At 45.0% G+C, this 16,601-nt stretch overlaps 1 pseudogene; it reads right to left on the minus strand.

Moving 5' to 3' along the window:
* Positions 1-453: 453 nt before the first annotated feature.
* LOC136457992 (endoplasmic reticulum oxidoreductin-1-like) overlaps positions 454-16,601 on the minus strand; it is a 41,370-nt pseudogene continuing 25,222 nt past the window's right edge.

Raw genomic sequence — 16,601 nt, forward strand, 5'->3', positions numbered from 1 at the left:
AGGCGGCGCGAGCGGGCTGGGGCCATGGGCGGCCGGCACGGCACGGGGGCCGGTGCGGGCGCGGCGGTGCGGCAGCGCTGGCCCGGGAGCGGGAGAGAGAGGAAGAGAGAAAGGAAGGGAGGGCCCATACGTAAGACAGAGCTTGGTGCCAATAACCACGACGCCAAGCTCGGTGCCAAGATCTATGGCGCCAAGCTCGGTGCTAAGATCTATGGCGCCAAGGTGCCTGCCAAGTCACCGCCATGTCTACGTCGAGCCAAGACCTAGGCGCCAAAATCTATGGCGCCGAGACGTGTAAGCTCAGGTGCCACCAACGATGACACCGAGCTAAGGGTCCAGATTTCGAAAGAATACCTCTAGGGGCATATTTATGAACAACTTTAAAAAAAAAGGGCTAAAAACAAAAAATTCGGACGGGGGTACCAGTTTAACAGTCGGCTTCGAAGCACCCTTTTAAAGGGTTGAAGGGCTCTGTTCCTTAATGACTTCTTGAATTGATGATCCTTTTTCATGTACAATTTGACAGACTCTGAGAGCCTACTCAGAAGATTGAACAATGCAATGACCTCATTTCGCTGAAGCTGCAACTGATCAATCATCAAGAAGGAAATATCGTTAAACAAATATCCACTGCAAACATACAAAACGAATTCAAAAGGTATACTAACGGTTTTAGGATAAAGTCATAATTTCATCAAATCAAGAAGAATTCACAGTGATTCAGTTGGCTTAGTAGCAATTTAGCATAGAACTCATAGTGCATTCCTTCTTTTTTTAATATGATCTATGGTTCAAGGGAAATGTAAGCAACCAAGATGAACTAAGTGCTAGAAACTTAACATGAGGATGATACTTCAAAACAAACAGTTATTCGAGCAAATACCAACAAAACAGACAGCATATATCTCTCCTACCATAATGTGGCAGGAGTGGTAATGAGTATTTGAGAAATGGACTACATACTGGCTGATTCAAATGGCTGTCTCCATTGACGGAGAAAAGAATTTTCAGTGCAGTTCCAAGACCTAGAACTTGGAGCTTTCCCCACAGCCGGCACTTCTCGCATCCAATGCAGTCCATAATTGCACTAATGAAGAAAATGTTGCAGGGGTAAGGATCAAGTGGTGCATATGCATGTATGAACTCAAAACACAGGAAATACGTCACAAACCTAATGTTTCTAAATTGCTTCTGAATCTCTTGCTTTAGCTCAGGACCATTTTCACCTTGCCAGAGTTTGGCTTCATCAAAAGGCAATGGACATGCAGATCTTAACTTGCATAGCAATTGCTTCACAAGAGATCGTGTTTTCAAGTCGTCTTCAGGATTACCAGTATTGTAATCAGCTTGCTCAAGATAATCTGCTGCCTGAAAGATTCCAAATCATATCATTATCCACTACAAATTTTCAACAAAAAAGAAACCTAACAGTTTGATCTTCAACAGTAGCGTGCAAACGAAATGAATAAGTATCAAGCAAGGAAGAAATGGGAACCTTTGTCACGGCCCAAAGAACAAACAGGATAGTGAAGTACAGATTCTGGACACGCTCTGGGTACTTCAGGACATGGTCATACAGCAAAGGAAGATTTTGTCCCCACTGTGGCCATTTACATCAGAAGTTGTCAAAACAAATATGAAACTTGTCCCATTAAACAATAAACAAAGGTGTACAATTTGGGCACATACTGAGTTAGTAGATTCATCAAGAAGATAATCGTAAGCAATATGAACTGAAATTGAGGAGTGCAACCCTGAAATAAGCTTGTACAATGCCTTCTTCTCATGGCAAAGTTCTTTAGAAGGATCTAAAGAAAAAAGACAATTAAAAAAAACTTGTGTCAAAATAACTTTACTGATGCAGGACTGAAGTGTGTGATAGGATTATCTATCATGTTATGTAGGACATCTAATGGAACAGGCATGCAACTAGAGCACTACAAGACACTAAAGAAGAACAGATGGACCAATATATGCCACACATATTAGATTAATTTAGAAGTAGATAAGATAGCTACAATTGACATATATCTCAAAAAGGGATTCAAATAATCAGTCCATCACTGAATCATTTAACATGCAGTGAACTCATGACATGGCACATATAAACACATTCAATGAATAAAAAAATATATATGATGGAGTTGTCATCAAATAAAATAGGCAGCTAAGATGAAAATTACTAGTCGCACTTGACATGGTCAATCAGACCAGTATAAGTAAAGTAGAACAAGCACGTGAAAGAGCACAAATGGATACATTTTGGACAGTTCTCTTTGTAAATAGCGTCCCACATCCTTCTTGCTGAATCACCAGTATAGCAGTGTATCGTTCAGGATTCAGTTGAAGATTCACGTAAGTCATCTCATCTGAAATTGGTACAACAGTTTGATGGTCATCATTAATGATAATAAATAAGAAACAAAGAGTGTGCGCTAAACTAGATCAGGGCAAAGATAAATTACTACTATCAGCCTCATCATCAGATGTCCACAGATTGTCAATTTCAGCCCATCTTTTGAAAAGCTTGCTGTCAAGGGTTTTATCAATGGCAGCCTGTGGTTTTCCTTCTTGGCATATCATACTATCTGGAGAAAGTCCACTGTAAGGTTTCTTGAATGGTTCAGGGAACTCATTCTCTGGGCACTCACAGACACTACAATCTCTAAGCTTGCACATTCCATCATCAGGCCAAAAAGGGCAGTCACACCACAATTTAACCTTACAAAAGACAACGAACAACACATGACTTAGAACAGATGAACAATTGCTTCAAAATTTGATTTTTTTAATGTGGGCATTTTGGTGGCATCACATATAGCTATCATATATAGTAGGCAGACTAACAAATACAAACTACAGTTCACTGTACAAAATCTGGAAGATAACTTAAACGGTTCACATTTTTCAAACAGTGTCATCAAATATGTTGATCCCTGGCTGCCCTGCACAGGTAAGCAACTAGCTTACCATCACACACACTCACTCACTATGGCTAGAGGTAGAAGAAGAGATTGAGAACAGCGCGCGCACACACTCAGCACAAGCACCAGCATTGGCAGAAGCCCTGCCCTTTGGTTTATGGCAACTGAACTAAGTATTCCATTGCCCTTTGGATAGAATATATACAACTCTAGCTGTACCTCTACCAGGTACATAGTTGTTGGCAAACTACCTAATCCTAAGTACAAGAGTACACCAACTACCTACTCCTAAGGTACAGGGTATACCTACTACTCCTAGCAGTACAAAACTTACCTCAGCCCACTACCAAGACATGGTTGATGTAATAGCTACCAACTAATGTACTAGAGGTGGCCTATTGCAATACTGCTACAGCTACAGAAACTGATCAGCAGAGCCGATCAGTCCCCAACTCCCAACAGGGAGTGGTCGGCCGAGCCGACCAGTCTCGAACCAAGGAGAAATGGGGAGCAACAGATTATGTCTAACAATTCTTTCCCTAATTCTGCTACTAGCCCGATGCCCTGACCTCATCCATGCCAATCATCTTCCTCAGCTCCATGAACCGCAGGCGTCAGAGTGACTTGGTGAGGATGTCAGCGAGCTGTTTGTCGGTCTCGACAAACTCGATGACGATCTGTCCTCCATCGATGCAGTCCCGGAGGAAGTGGAACTTGATGTCGATGTGCTTACTCCGGTCGTGGAGGACAGGGTTCTTGGTGAGGGCGATGGCGGGTTGGTTGTCCACCATCAGAGTTGGCAGGTGAGCTTCCTCGCCAGTCAGCTCGCCCAGCAGCCGGCGCAGCCAGACAGCCTGGGACGCCACCGTGGCCGCTGCGACGTACTCCGCCTTACACGTCGATAGCGCCACAATCTTTTGCTTTAGCGACTGCCAAGCAATGGGGGCAGCTCCAATGAAGACTAGCATGCCAGAGGTGCTTCGTCGCCCATCAATGTCGCTCACAATGTCTGCATCGCTGAAAACAGTGAGCTCCGGCTCACCTTCCTTTGCCTTGGGGGTGCCTCACTGAACACCGTGAGCTACAACCCTCCCTTGCCACCACTCTTGGGGAAGATGATCGCTTGATCAAGCCTCCCATTGACGTAGCGTAGCAACCTTTTCACTGTCGACTAGTGATCTTCGCGCGGGTCCTCCATGAAACGGCTGACATACCCAACCGCAAACACAATGTCTAGTCGAGTATGAGTGAGGTAGCGTAGCCCACCGATGATACTCCGGTAGCGCGTGGCGTCCACCTTCACAGCAGTGCTGTGCTTGCTCAGCTTCAAGCGCTCCTCCATCGGAGTCGCGCACAGCTTGCACTCTGGCATGCCGCCGCGCTCCAGTAGCTTCTCCGCTGTAGGCGCGCTAACCCTAGGGAGATGCTCTGCTTCCCCTACCTCACCTCGATGCTGAGGTAGTAGGAGAGCGCGCTAAGATCAGCTCATCTTGAAACGAGCCACCATCTCGCACTTGAAACCAGTCGATGTCCTCTGCTCGCACTCTGGTGATGATTAAGTCATCCATGTACACGTCGACGACGAGCTCCTCCTTCCCCCGTCGCCATGTATAGAGCGCGTGCTCTGTAGCGCAGCGAGTGAACCTAAGCTCAAGGTGGCAGTCGAGCTTGGCATTCCACGCCCGAGGGGCCTGCCACAGCACAGTAGAGTGCCTTGCGTAGCTTGAGCACCATGTGCTCAGCGCCCTTGATGGCGAAGCCCGGAGCTTGCTTGACGAAGACCGTCTCCATGAGCTCACCATTGAGGAACATAGACTTGACATCGAGGTGGTGGACACGCCAATCCTTCGCTGCTGCCATGGCCAACAACAAGCGAACAGGACTCCATTCGCGCCACCAAAGCAAAGACTTCCTTGAAGCCGATGCCCTCACGCTGCATGAAGCCACGAGCGATGAGCCGAGCCTTGTACTTGACAACGGCGCCATGCTCATCCTGCTTCACCTTGTAGACCCACTTCAAGCCGATCGGCCTACAGCCCACCGATGGATCTACCGCTCCCATGTGCCATTGTCCTCGATGGCCTTCATCTCTTCCAACATCGCCCGTCGCCAATTGGCGTTGTGTTTAGCCACTACGAACGTCGGTGGCTCCTCAGAACTAATAAGGAGCACCTCTGGATCATTGAGTAGTCCGACTCACCAGGCCTGTGGTCCCCTACATTGCCGACGATGTTGTCCAGCCTGTGGAACCTAACCTCCTCGCCATCGTGGAAGGCATCCATGAACTCGCTGATGTCGCTCGAAGGGGAGGTGAACTCGATCGGTGGTCCCCGGCTTCCCTGTTCTGTCGGAGTGGTCGGCATCGCTGTTGGACCGCTCGACACCATTGTCGGAGCTGGTCGGATCCACTACTAGAGCACTCGGCACTGCTGCTGAAAGTGCTTGGCACCCCCTCTGCTGTGCTTGGTACCCCTCCCTGGAGTGCTCGACACTACCCTAGGAGTGCTCGCTCTGTTGCTAGAGTGGTCAGCACCTCCTCTCCAGCGTCTCCACCACCATGGATGACCATGCACTTGACGACGAAGGTGCTGGTGAAGCCACCAGCTTCCCCATGCCGGGACAGTCCTAGTCCTAGTGAAAGTGCATTTGACCCCTATGTGGGTTTTGGTGTATTGATGACATCCAAATTAGGGACTAATGTGATCTTAATGAGATATGTCGCAGCTATTAGTCCCACGAAAGATTCAAAGAGTTGATAAAGATGAAATGGTATCCCTCAATTCTTGAAGTTGTAAAGGCGGACAAACTCAAAACGCTCTCCAAAGGTTTTAGTTTTGTTTTTGAGTTTAGGATCCACCGCACTATAAAGAGGGATGCAAACTTAGTTGGTCTGAGGAAGATAGAGTGCTCAAGCATAAAAATAAAATCAAAAGAGAGACACTCTAGCACTCCACGAGCACATAGAATATTTTTCTGTGACTGTCGGTGTCGAAAGTTCCAACGTAAGCTCTTGACCGTCGGAAGTCATGACTAAGGTCGAAAGTCCTGTCGCCCAGTCACTTAGCCTGCGCAGTGACTGTGGTCGTCGAAAGTCTCGACGTGAGACGAAACTCCCGACACCCTTGGTTCTGCTGGCCGATTGTCTGCGCCCATTGGAAGTCCCGGCATTCATCGGAACTTCCAATAGTCGGAAGTCCTGACCCATGTCGAGAGTCCCGACACCTGGGGCGTTGCTGGTTGGTTAGCTGTCTGCGCACGTCGGAAGCCCCGACGTACGTCAGGAGTCCCGACCGTTGGAAGTCTCGACATATGTCGAGAGTTCTTACATTGACTTACTGCGTGTGGACTTCTGACCCTATGTGAATAGTGTTTTCTGTTAAGGTCAGAAGTCTCGAGATCCGTGTCAGAACTTTCGATGTGGATCTAAACGGTTAGATTTCTACTAAGAGTATAAATAGCCCTCTCTTCACTTCTAACCGTTATGGACTCAATCATAGCTCACCCAACTTCGTCCTAACAGCTCCCAAGCAACTAAAGGCACCCCTCTCCTCCCCCCCTTTTGCTCCTAATCTTTGATTCCCCTAAGGTTTTGAGTGAAATGAGAAGTGGATTAAGTGAGAGAATCACTTTGGCAAGCTTGAGCACTAGATTTCTTCATCAAGCCAGTTGTTTTTGTGTCTATTACTCTTGAGGCTTCGCCCCTAGCCGGCTAGGCATTGCCCAAGAGCTTCCATCTTGTGGAAGAGCCTTGGAAAGTTTGTATCACCCTTGATTTCTTAGTCGAAAGCTCAAGTGACCTTTGTGGTCACTTTGAGAGAGGCAAGGAGGTGAAAGAGACTCCGACCTTTGTGGTCACCTCAACAACAAGGACGTAGGAGCTCCTTTGTTGGGTTGCCAAACCTTGGGATAAATCCTTGTGTCCCGTGTACTTGTTGTTGTGATTGCTAGAGATTACTTGTATTTGTTTGTCTCTCTCTCCCAAACTTCATTTTAGGGTTTGGACTCGATCTAAGGTTTGGAGGCATTACGGCGTCAAGGGAGTGACCCAACATCTTCACCAAACCACTGAGGAAGTGGGGTTGTAAGATCATTTATCTACAAAGTTAAATTTGGCACTACTTTTGTAGTTCACGTAAGCGTCAGGACTTCTAACATTTGTGCCAGAAGTTCTGACGACGTTGGGAGTTCCGACTCAAATGCTAGGACTTCCGACATTGACTGACAAATTTGAACTTAGTATTTGCAGTTAATTTTTAGATACGCCTATTCACCCTCCCTCTAGGTATTGTTAGATCCTTTCAATTGGTATCAGAACAAGGTCTTCTTTTAGCGCTTCACCGCATAAGAAGAAACAATGTCGGAGTCTGACAAGATGCAAGCCGTTGCCATCCAAGATGGCCAAGAAAATAGCTGAAGAGTTGATGGCTGCTCAAGTCAAGTTCTTCCAAGATGAAATGAAGAAGATGCAAGATGAGATGAGCAAGATGAAGGAAGAATTGAGCAAGAAGGTTGATGATGCAATAAGTGGCAAGCATGATACAACAAGTGACAAGAATGAAGCAAACAAAGACTGCCGCTAGTGATATTTGAGCCAGGTGAGCATGCTCATGGAAAGGGGAATATATTCAAACATGAGCATTGACTATGGACAACTCATTAAAGGTTCACCTCTACATACTCCTTCCGTCAACATTGGCAAGCCACCTCACTTTGATGGAACAAGATACACCGATTGGTCTTACAAGATGAACATGCATCTCATTACCGCAAGACTTTGGGAAGTCGTGGATGTTGGTGTGATGATTCCTACCGATGAAGATATAGAGATAACTCCTAGAAGAAGTGCACGATCTCCATCAAAATGCACAAGCCGTAGCATTGCTTGTGCCAAGCCTAGCTCCGGATGAGTTTAGAAAAGTGAATGGAATGGAGAGTGCAAAACAAATTTGGGATACTTTGAAAGTGTCATTTGAAGGAGATAGAAGTGTGAGAAAAGGCAACATTGAGTTACTTCATGGTGAATTAGAAAGATTTGTGTTCTTGCAAAATGAAACAACACAATCCATGTTTGATAGGCTTATGGCATTGGTCAACTGCATAAGAGCTCTTGGAAGCACCGAATGGGATGACAACAAGGTTGCTAGAAAGATGTTGAGAACCTATAGAGCCAAGAACAACATGCTAGCATCCGTGATCATGGAAAGGCCCGGTTATGATGAGATGACACCCCAAGAAGTTCTTTCAAAACTCAAGCATCATGAGTGTCTAGATGAAGATGCAATCAATGCTCACAATCAAAATCCTAATGCAATGGGATACAACAAGACTGCAGCCCTTAAAGCAACTCAACAACATAAAGGTCAAGGTTTAAGTCAAGAGAGGAAGAAGAAAGTGAAGGATGATTCCTCAAGTGGAGAAGAAGATTCCGATGTGAAGGTTGCATTTGTGATTAGAAATCTTAGAAAGTTTATGAAAAAGAAGAGCAACCGCAAGACTTATGGTGATGGAAAGAGAAGATTCAAAAAGAGGTTTTGCTATGGATGTGGTCAAACCGGTCACTTCATAGCTGATTGTCCTAATGAGAAGAAGAAGCACAAGCACGACAAGGATGAAGACAAAAAGAACAAAGGCAAGAAGAGAGGTGAAGCTCATCTTGGGGAAGAATGGGAGTCCAATGATAGTGACTCAAGTGATGATGAGAAGAAGGGAGCCACAAACATCGCTATCCACCACTCTTCTTCACAGACCATGATCTTCCCCAACTCAACTTCACCACCAAAACTCTTCCCCAACCTATCTTCACCACCGAAGCTCTTCTCCAACCTCATCGACAATGACTACTACACTCCAACTTGCCTCATGGCAAAAGGGGAGAAGGTACATGTTACACCCGATCCCTCTAGTGATGAGTACGATAGTTGTGATGAGAACATAGAAGAAATTGAAGCAACCATGATAAAGAAATTTGGTAAAAAGGCCTTCACTAAAATAAAAATGCTAATGAAGAAATTAGAGAAGAGGGATAGATGCTTAGAGTTGCAAGGAGATATAATCACTCAAGAGAGAGACAAAAACCTTGCACTTGAAGCATCTATCACCGAGGAAAAGATGAAGGTTGAGAAGTTAACCGTAGAATTGTCTTTAGCCAATGACTCAATTGGGAAATTGACTAAGGAACATTCCTTGGTTAATGATCAAGTAGCTAGCCTCAAGAATGAGATGAGTATAGCTCAAGAAAGCCTCACATGCTTGGAAGAAAAATACCAAAATCTTGAGCTAAACTATAGTACTCTTTGGGCTAGCACTTCAACTTCTCTTCAGACAACTGAAGACTCTAATGTCTCCACTAGCAATGGTTGTGAAAGATGCTATAAAATTGATGTGAATGCATATACAGCTAACCTTGTTGAGTTAGAGAAGAAAGACAAGGAGATTCATAGGTTGAAGATGATCTTGAAGAGTGGGTGCAAGTGTCAAGAGCAATCCAACAAGACTATATACAAGTCATCAAGGCACCCATCAATCAAGGAAGGCATTGGCTACAATAGGTATCATGGAAAGGCCAACGGAAGGAACATGATCAATGGTGTGCCTTGTGTGAAGTTCAACAATGGCAGTTGCTCTTGATGAGCTTATATGCAAGGCCAACAACAAGGTCTACATTCCTAAGATCCAACCTACAAGTGACAAGACAATCAAAATGAAGCAATCCGAGGCCCCCAAGCCACAAGCACCACTTCCACGGTGCTATGCAAGTGACTATATGTGTTGTTGGGGACAAGGATGGCAAGATTGTGGTTAAGTATGTTGATGCCCAAAAGAGAAAGGAAATTAAGAGGAGTGTTTGGGTGCCCAAGTTTTATGTGACTAACCCCCTAGGACCCAAATCTTTTTGGGTACCTAAAACAAAAGCTTAATTTGTCTTTGTAGGAACATTCCTCCGGTGGAACAAGTTGGGTGTTGGATAGTGGATGCACCAATCATATGACCGGAGATAAAGACATGTTCACATCATTCCAACCAAGTCATGATCAAAGTGGGAATATTGTGTTTGGTGACAATGGAAAAGGAGAAGTCCTCGGTTTGGGTAAAATTGCTATAACAAATGATAATTCTATTTCAAATGTTTTACTTGTGAATTCGTTGAGATACAATTTGTTGTCCGTCTCACAACTTTGTGAGATGGGTTATAATTGTCTCTTTACGGATAAGGGTGTGGAAGTCTATAGACGGGAGGATTCCTCTATTGCATTTATGGGTCATGTAAAAGGGAAACTCTATCTAGTTGATTCCACATCAAATAGAGTAAATCCCAAGACTTGTTTAATGGCAAAATCTAGCATGGGTTGGTTTTGGCATCACCGACTTGCCCATGTCGGGATGAGGAACTTGGCCAAACTTCAAAAAGGCGAACACATCCTTGGACTAACAAATGTTTCTTTTGAGAAAGATAGGATTTGTAGCGTATGCCACGCGGGAAAATAAGTTGGAGCTAAACATCCCTGTCAAGAATGTTGTGACAACCGAAAGGCCATTGGAGTTGCTTCACATGGACATATTTGGACCCGTCACTTATATAAGCATTGGGGGTAACAAATATGGTTTCGTTATTGTTGATGATTATTCTTGTTTCACTTGGGTATTCTTTTTGCGTGAAAAGAGTGAAGTCCAAGGTATCTTTAAGAAGTTTGCAAGAAGGGCCCAAAATGAGTTTGATGTCAAAATCAAGAGAGATAGAAGTGACAATGGGATGGAGTTCTAGAACGCCAACATTGAAGAGTTTCTTGATGAAGAAGGAATCAAGCATGAGTTTTTGGTTCCATACACTCCACAACAAAATGGTGTTATGGAGAGGAAGAACCGAACGCTCATAGAAGCCGCAAGAGCAATGTTGGATGAATACAAGACTCCAACCAACTATTGGGTGGAAGCAGTCAACACGGCATGCCATGCCATCAACCGCTTATATCTTCACAAGAAAAGAGAAAAGACCACCTATGAACTTCTAACCGGTAAAAAGCCTAAGGTGCACTACTTTAGAGTTTTTGGATCCAAAGTGTTTCATACTTAACAAGAAACTCCAAAGCTCTAAGTTTGCACCAAAGGTTGATGAAGGTTTCATACTTGGTTATGGTACTAATGAACATGGATATCGTATTTTTAATAAAACCACCGGTTTGACTAAAATCACGGTAGATGTGACTTTTGATGAAACCGACGGCTCTCAAAAGGAGCAAGTCAATGTTGAGATTGTAGGAAATGAAGAAGTTCCACACAAAGCAATCAAGAAGCTTGCCATTGGTGAAGTAAAGCTTGTCGAAGACGAAGATGAAGACCATGTTGTGCATGATGATCTTGATCCAACCATTCATCATGTTTCATCCAATGAACATGGTGAAGCTTCCGCAACAAGAAATAATCAAGATGGGAGATCAAATGAAGCACAAGGTCATTCTGATGAAGATGGTGTCAACAATGAGCAAGCTCAACCTCAACTCAACAATGAAGAAAGAAGTGAAGTCAACCCTCCACAAGCTCATGATTGTGATCCTCCAATCGATCATGACCATGATGATGACGATGATGGCCCCATCCAAAGATCAACTCAAGTGTCACATCCTAGAGTGCATCAATCCATTCAATGAGATCATCCCATTGATAACATATTGGGGAGCATTCGATGAGGGGTAACTGCATGTTCCTGTTTAGCAAGTTTTTGTGAACATTACTCGTTTGTTTCTCCTTTGGAACCTCGTAGGGTTGAAGAGGCACTCGATGATCCAGATTGGATGATAGCCATGCAAGAGTAGTTGAAACTTCACTCGGAATGAAGTCTGATCCTTGGTGAAAAGGCCCAAGCAAAATGTGATTGGAACCAAGTGGGTCTTCCACAACAAGCAAGATGAGCATGGTGTGGTAACAAGGAACAAGGCAAGGTTGGTGGCTCAAGGATTCACTCAAATTGAAGGCTTCGATTTTGGGGAGACCTATGCATTGGTGGCTAGGCTAGAATCAATTCGTATTCTACTTGCCTATGCTGCTCATCATGACTTCAAGCTATATTAAATGGACATGAAGAGTGCATTTCTCAACGGACCCCTATCCGAGTTGTTGTATGTAGAGCAACCACCGGGCTTTGAAAACCCCAAGTAGTCCAAACCACGTCTACAAGCTCGACAAGGCGCTCTATGGGCTCAAACAAGCCCCTAGAGCTTGGTATGATTGCTTGAAGGATTTCCTACTGAAACAAGGTTTTGAGATAGGAAAGACCGATACTACTTTGTTTACTCGCAAAGTCAATAATGATATCTTTGTTTGCCAAATATATGTCGATGACATAATATTTGGCAGTACTAATGTGGCTTTTTGTGAGGAATTTAGTAGGATTATGACAAATAGGTTCGAGATGTCCATGATGGGAGAGTTGAAGTTCTTCCTTCAATTTCAAATCAAGCAACTCAAGGATGGCATGTTCATAAGTCAAACCAAGTACACTAATGACATGTTGAAAAAAGTTTAACTTGGACAAGGCCAAACCCATCAAGACACCCATGCCAACCAATGGACATCTTGGTCTTGATCAAGGAGGAAAGGATGTCGATCAAAAGGTATATCGCTCCATGATTGGATCCCTTCTTTACCTTTGTGCATCTAGGCCCGATATTATGCTTAGCGTGTTCATGTGTGCAAGATTTCAAGCTAATCCGAAAGAATGTCATTTGATGGCCGTTAAGAGAATTTTTCGGTATTTAGTGCACACTCCTAATCTTGGCTTGTGGTATTCTAAGGGCTCCACTTTTGAGTTACTTGGCTATTCCGATTCAGATTGTGCCGGTTGCAAAGTAACCCGAAAGAGTACTATCGGGACTTGCCAATTTATTGGCCGATCCTTAGTGTCTTGGAGCTCTAAGAAGAAAAACTTCCATTGCTTTGTCCACTACCAAAGCCAAGTATGTGGCGGTCGATGCATGCTGTGCCCAACTACTTTGGATGAAGCAAACCCTTAAGGACTTTGGATGTGAGTTAACCAAGATTCCACTTTTGTGTGACAACGAGAGTGCCATTAAGTTGGCAAACAACCCTTTAAACTACTCTCGAACAAAGCACATAGACATCTGGCATCACTTTTTGAGACCCCATGAAGCCAAAGGAGATATCAGCCATTCACCATGTGAGCACCGAAAAGCAACTAGCTAATATCTTCGCAAAGCCCCTAGATGAGTCAAGATTTTGTGCTTTGAGGAGTGAACTAAATATCATTGATTCTCGTAACGTGGATTGATGTCTTGCACACACTTTGTTTGATCTAGTTAGGAGAAAAGAATTAAGAAAATATTGTGTGACACTTTCAAAATCTATTTTATAATTTTCATGAGTGACTATTGCTGTGTGTTGATTGAATGAAATCTAGTCACTTGTGAAAATGTTAGTGTCCATCATATTTTTGCCCCACATGGTATAGTGAGTTCAAGTTGAAGTGTTTTTTAGTTTCCCTACATCGGAAGTCCCGACGTAGGTCAGAACTCCCGATGGCCGGAAGTCATGGCTTGCGCTGGGACTTTCCGACTACCGAAAGTTCCAGGCCCCAGCGTCGGGAGTCCCAACGCAGATCTGGGTCGTCAATTTTGACCGCATCGCATTGTTTCACCTAGGCATTTATAACCGGCCTGGCCTAGCCCACAGTTATTTCCTCCCTCTCCTCCCTACACTCCTATTGCCCTCACCTCTCCTCGCGTCGCCCTTCCTCGTGCCACCCTCACTCCTCCTCATGCCGTCGCGTCACGCTCGCCTATAGCTCTAGGCCTACCGGGAGCTTCGGCCACCATCCCCTCTAGTTGCACCACCGGGGGTCCTGTCGGCACTTCCGACATCTCCACCCCTTTCCACCACTCGTGCTTTGATCTTCTTCCTTAGTTCGGTGGTGGGGATTTCGTTTGTGGTGGTGCTAGTGCTCGTTGATTTGTTCATGGACTGCGGATTCAATCTTTCAATGTCCTCTTTCCTCAATTCAAGGTACTAGCATGGCGCCCTAACCCTAATGGCAATGTACCTTGTGATTTGCCTCCATTCTTTCTCCCTCTCTACTCCTCTATCCTCCTTGTATGAATGTGCATCACGATTTGAAGCCCCATGAATGTGATGATCACCATGTGCAGTTGGAAGTCCCGATGACCGTCGGAACTCCCGATGTCGGCCGAAACTCCCGGCTGTCGAAACTCCCGACAATGGTTGGGACTCCCGACCCATTGGTGAACACTCCATTCATGTTTCTTCACTTCTCGATGTTCATTCGCTTCTCGTTGTCTTGTTTCTCAGTTTCCCTTCATGTTTTCCATAGTCATGGATGGTGGTAGTCCATCGCGTCACAAGGAGAAGAGGTCCAAGAAGAATCAAGACCATGTCGTTGTCCCCAAGCCGTCTGGCCACACTAAAGTGGCATATCCCCATGCTGGTGTTGGTGGTCCCCGTGCTGGTGGTGGTGGTTCCCGTGCTGCCCGTCGCCGTGATGATCAAGGATCATCTACTGCCGCTCCTCCTCCTGCTCCGGCCTCTATTGGGGATGTTTTGATTGTTGATGTAGAAGAAGAAGCTCTTGAGCGTGCTGGCTGCACCATTGCTGCTCCACCTGTTCGCACCCTGACTCGTGGCTCGGGCTTTGTCATTGAGCTTGTTCCCTTCCCAGACGTTTTGCCAATCATGCGGGAGCCCTGCCATGGCTCCTTATCGTGCTGGTGGCTGGACTCCTCCTCTACCAGTTAACTACCATCATCGGGTTAGGGACATCAGGTCCATGAGGGGAAGAAACCTTTATGCTAAGGACAAGAAGGATCTCCACCTTGAGTATCGCTTCTAGCACCCGTTCCATTATGACTTTTATGATTCTATCATCTATCTGAAGTTTTTGAAGAAGAGGGAGCCATCGGTCCTTCAGATGAAATGCATTGATGCCTACTCTCTTGGTTTGTTCAAGGAGCCTGAGCTGGAGCAGATGGTTTGTGATATATGCTCAATGGGGCTGTCCTTCTTGCTGGAATTTAGGAAGCATTGGAACAATGAGCTTATCTATCAGTTTTATGCTTCCTATCACCATGAGAGAGACCCTACCGGTGCTATTGACTTTATCCATTAGACCACTAAAGGCAAACACTATAAGGTGGATTTCATTACTTTCTCTCATTTTCTTGGTTTAAGTCAAGCCGACCGCACTGCACGTGAATTGACTGAGTATGAGGATGTGGCTTTGGAGGAGTACTAGCATATGTATCTTGATGGACATACATCTGATGGATAGACTATGTTTCTGAAGCCCTACTACTATGTCCTCAATAACATTCTGCGACAGATCTTGTATCCGAAGCGAGGTGACTCCACCTTCCTTCGTGATGATTCTCAGAAGGTGCTTCAGCGATTTGGAGATGATTTTTAGAAATTTTCCATCAGTCGATACATTTGGAACAAGATACATGATGCTACTGAGGATCTAGTGAAGCATCTTCCCTATGCCCCCTACATCATGCATGTGATTGAGCAAGTGTCCAGCATCTGGTTCCCCATAGACACTCGGCACAACCTCCTCAAAATCTCCAACAAGACATCTATCCTAGCTGCAAAAGAACTGAAGATGAAGGGTGATGCAGCCAAAGCCAAAGGAAAGGTGCTTCAGGTTCCCATTCTCGTCGTGGTGCTTCACCACCTGCTGCTGCTGCCCGCTCTTCTAGTGCCGAGCCACTCTCTTCTTCCTCCTCTAGTAAGAAGCCCAACAAGTTCAAGTTCCTCATGACCTACAAGTTTGGACAATGCTGTGCTAGTGCTCAATGTGAGCATGATATGTAAGAGAGGCTATATTGTTTGGAACAGTAGGCAGGTATTGTGTCTTCTCCTCTGCCACCGTTTGTGCCTCCACACTGATCCTTTGGCTCTCTAAGATGAGACTTGTGCGACATATGAAGATGATGCGGCTTCTCACCCTCATGGCAAGGGCAAGGCTACTAAAGAAGATGAGGAATACATGGAGGAGAAGGATAATGAAGACAATGATGGTGGTGATGATGGTGAACAAGATGATGATGATGACTATGATGAAGAGTAGTTGTAACACCCAAAAATTTCAACTGCAAATTAGCAATTAATTTTGAGCATTTATTTAATTTTCTATGTATTTTTAACCTAGGCCAAATAATAAATTTTGGTTAAATAAAATTAACTATAAGGTTTAGAAACATGTTTGTTGCATTCATGCCGAAGCATATTATTTTTGATTGAGTGTAGGGCTAGAAGGTTTGAAGTTAAATTCAAATTTCATTTGGATTTGGCTTAGTTTTGAAAATTAGAAATAGAAAAGGATTTGTTTTTGAAAAATCCTTCCTTTTTAGCCTAGCCCAGGAACCGGCTGACCCTTTTCCCTTCTTCCCCTCCCTGGCTCTGGCTTGCTCGGTGGCCCAGCCTGCACCTCTCCTCCTTCCTACCTTCCTGCTTTGCACTGGCCCATTCAGCGCTGGCACACTCTGCGCTTTCCCACGCACCGCCTTTCTCCCGCACCTGGCCCATTGCTTGCGTGCCTGCTGCTTCGACACCACGTGGCCCAGCTCAGCACCCTGGCTTGCTCGGCCTTCACCACCTGCATGCACTCACTCACCCTCTCTATTTTCTCTCTCGCTACACCACTGGCCCCTGCAT

The sequence above is a fragment of the Miscanthus floridulus genome, chromosome 6 (genome assembly GCF_019320115.1).
Source record: "Miscanthus floridulus cultivar M001 chromosome 6, ASM1932011v1, whole genome shotgun sequence".
Lineage (NCBI taxonomy): Eukaryota > Viridiplantae > Streptophyta > Magnoliopsida > Poales > Poaceae > Miscanthus > Miscanthus floridulus.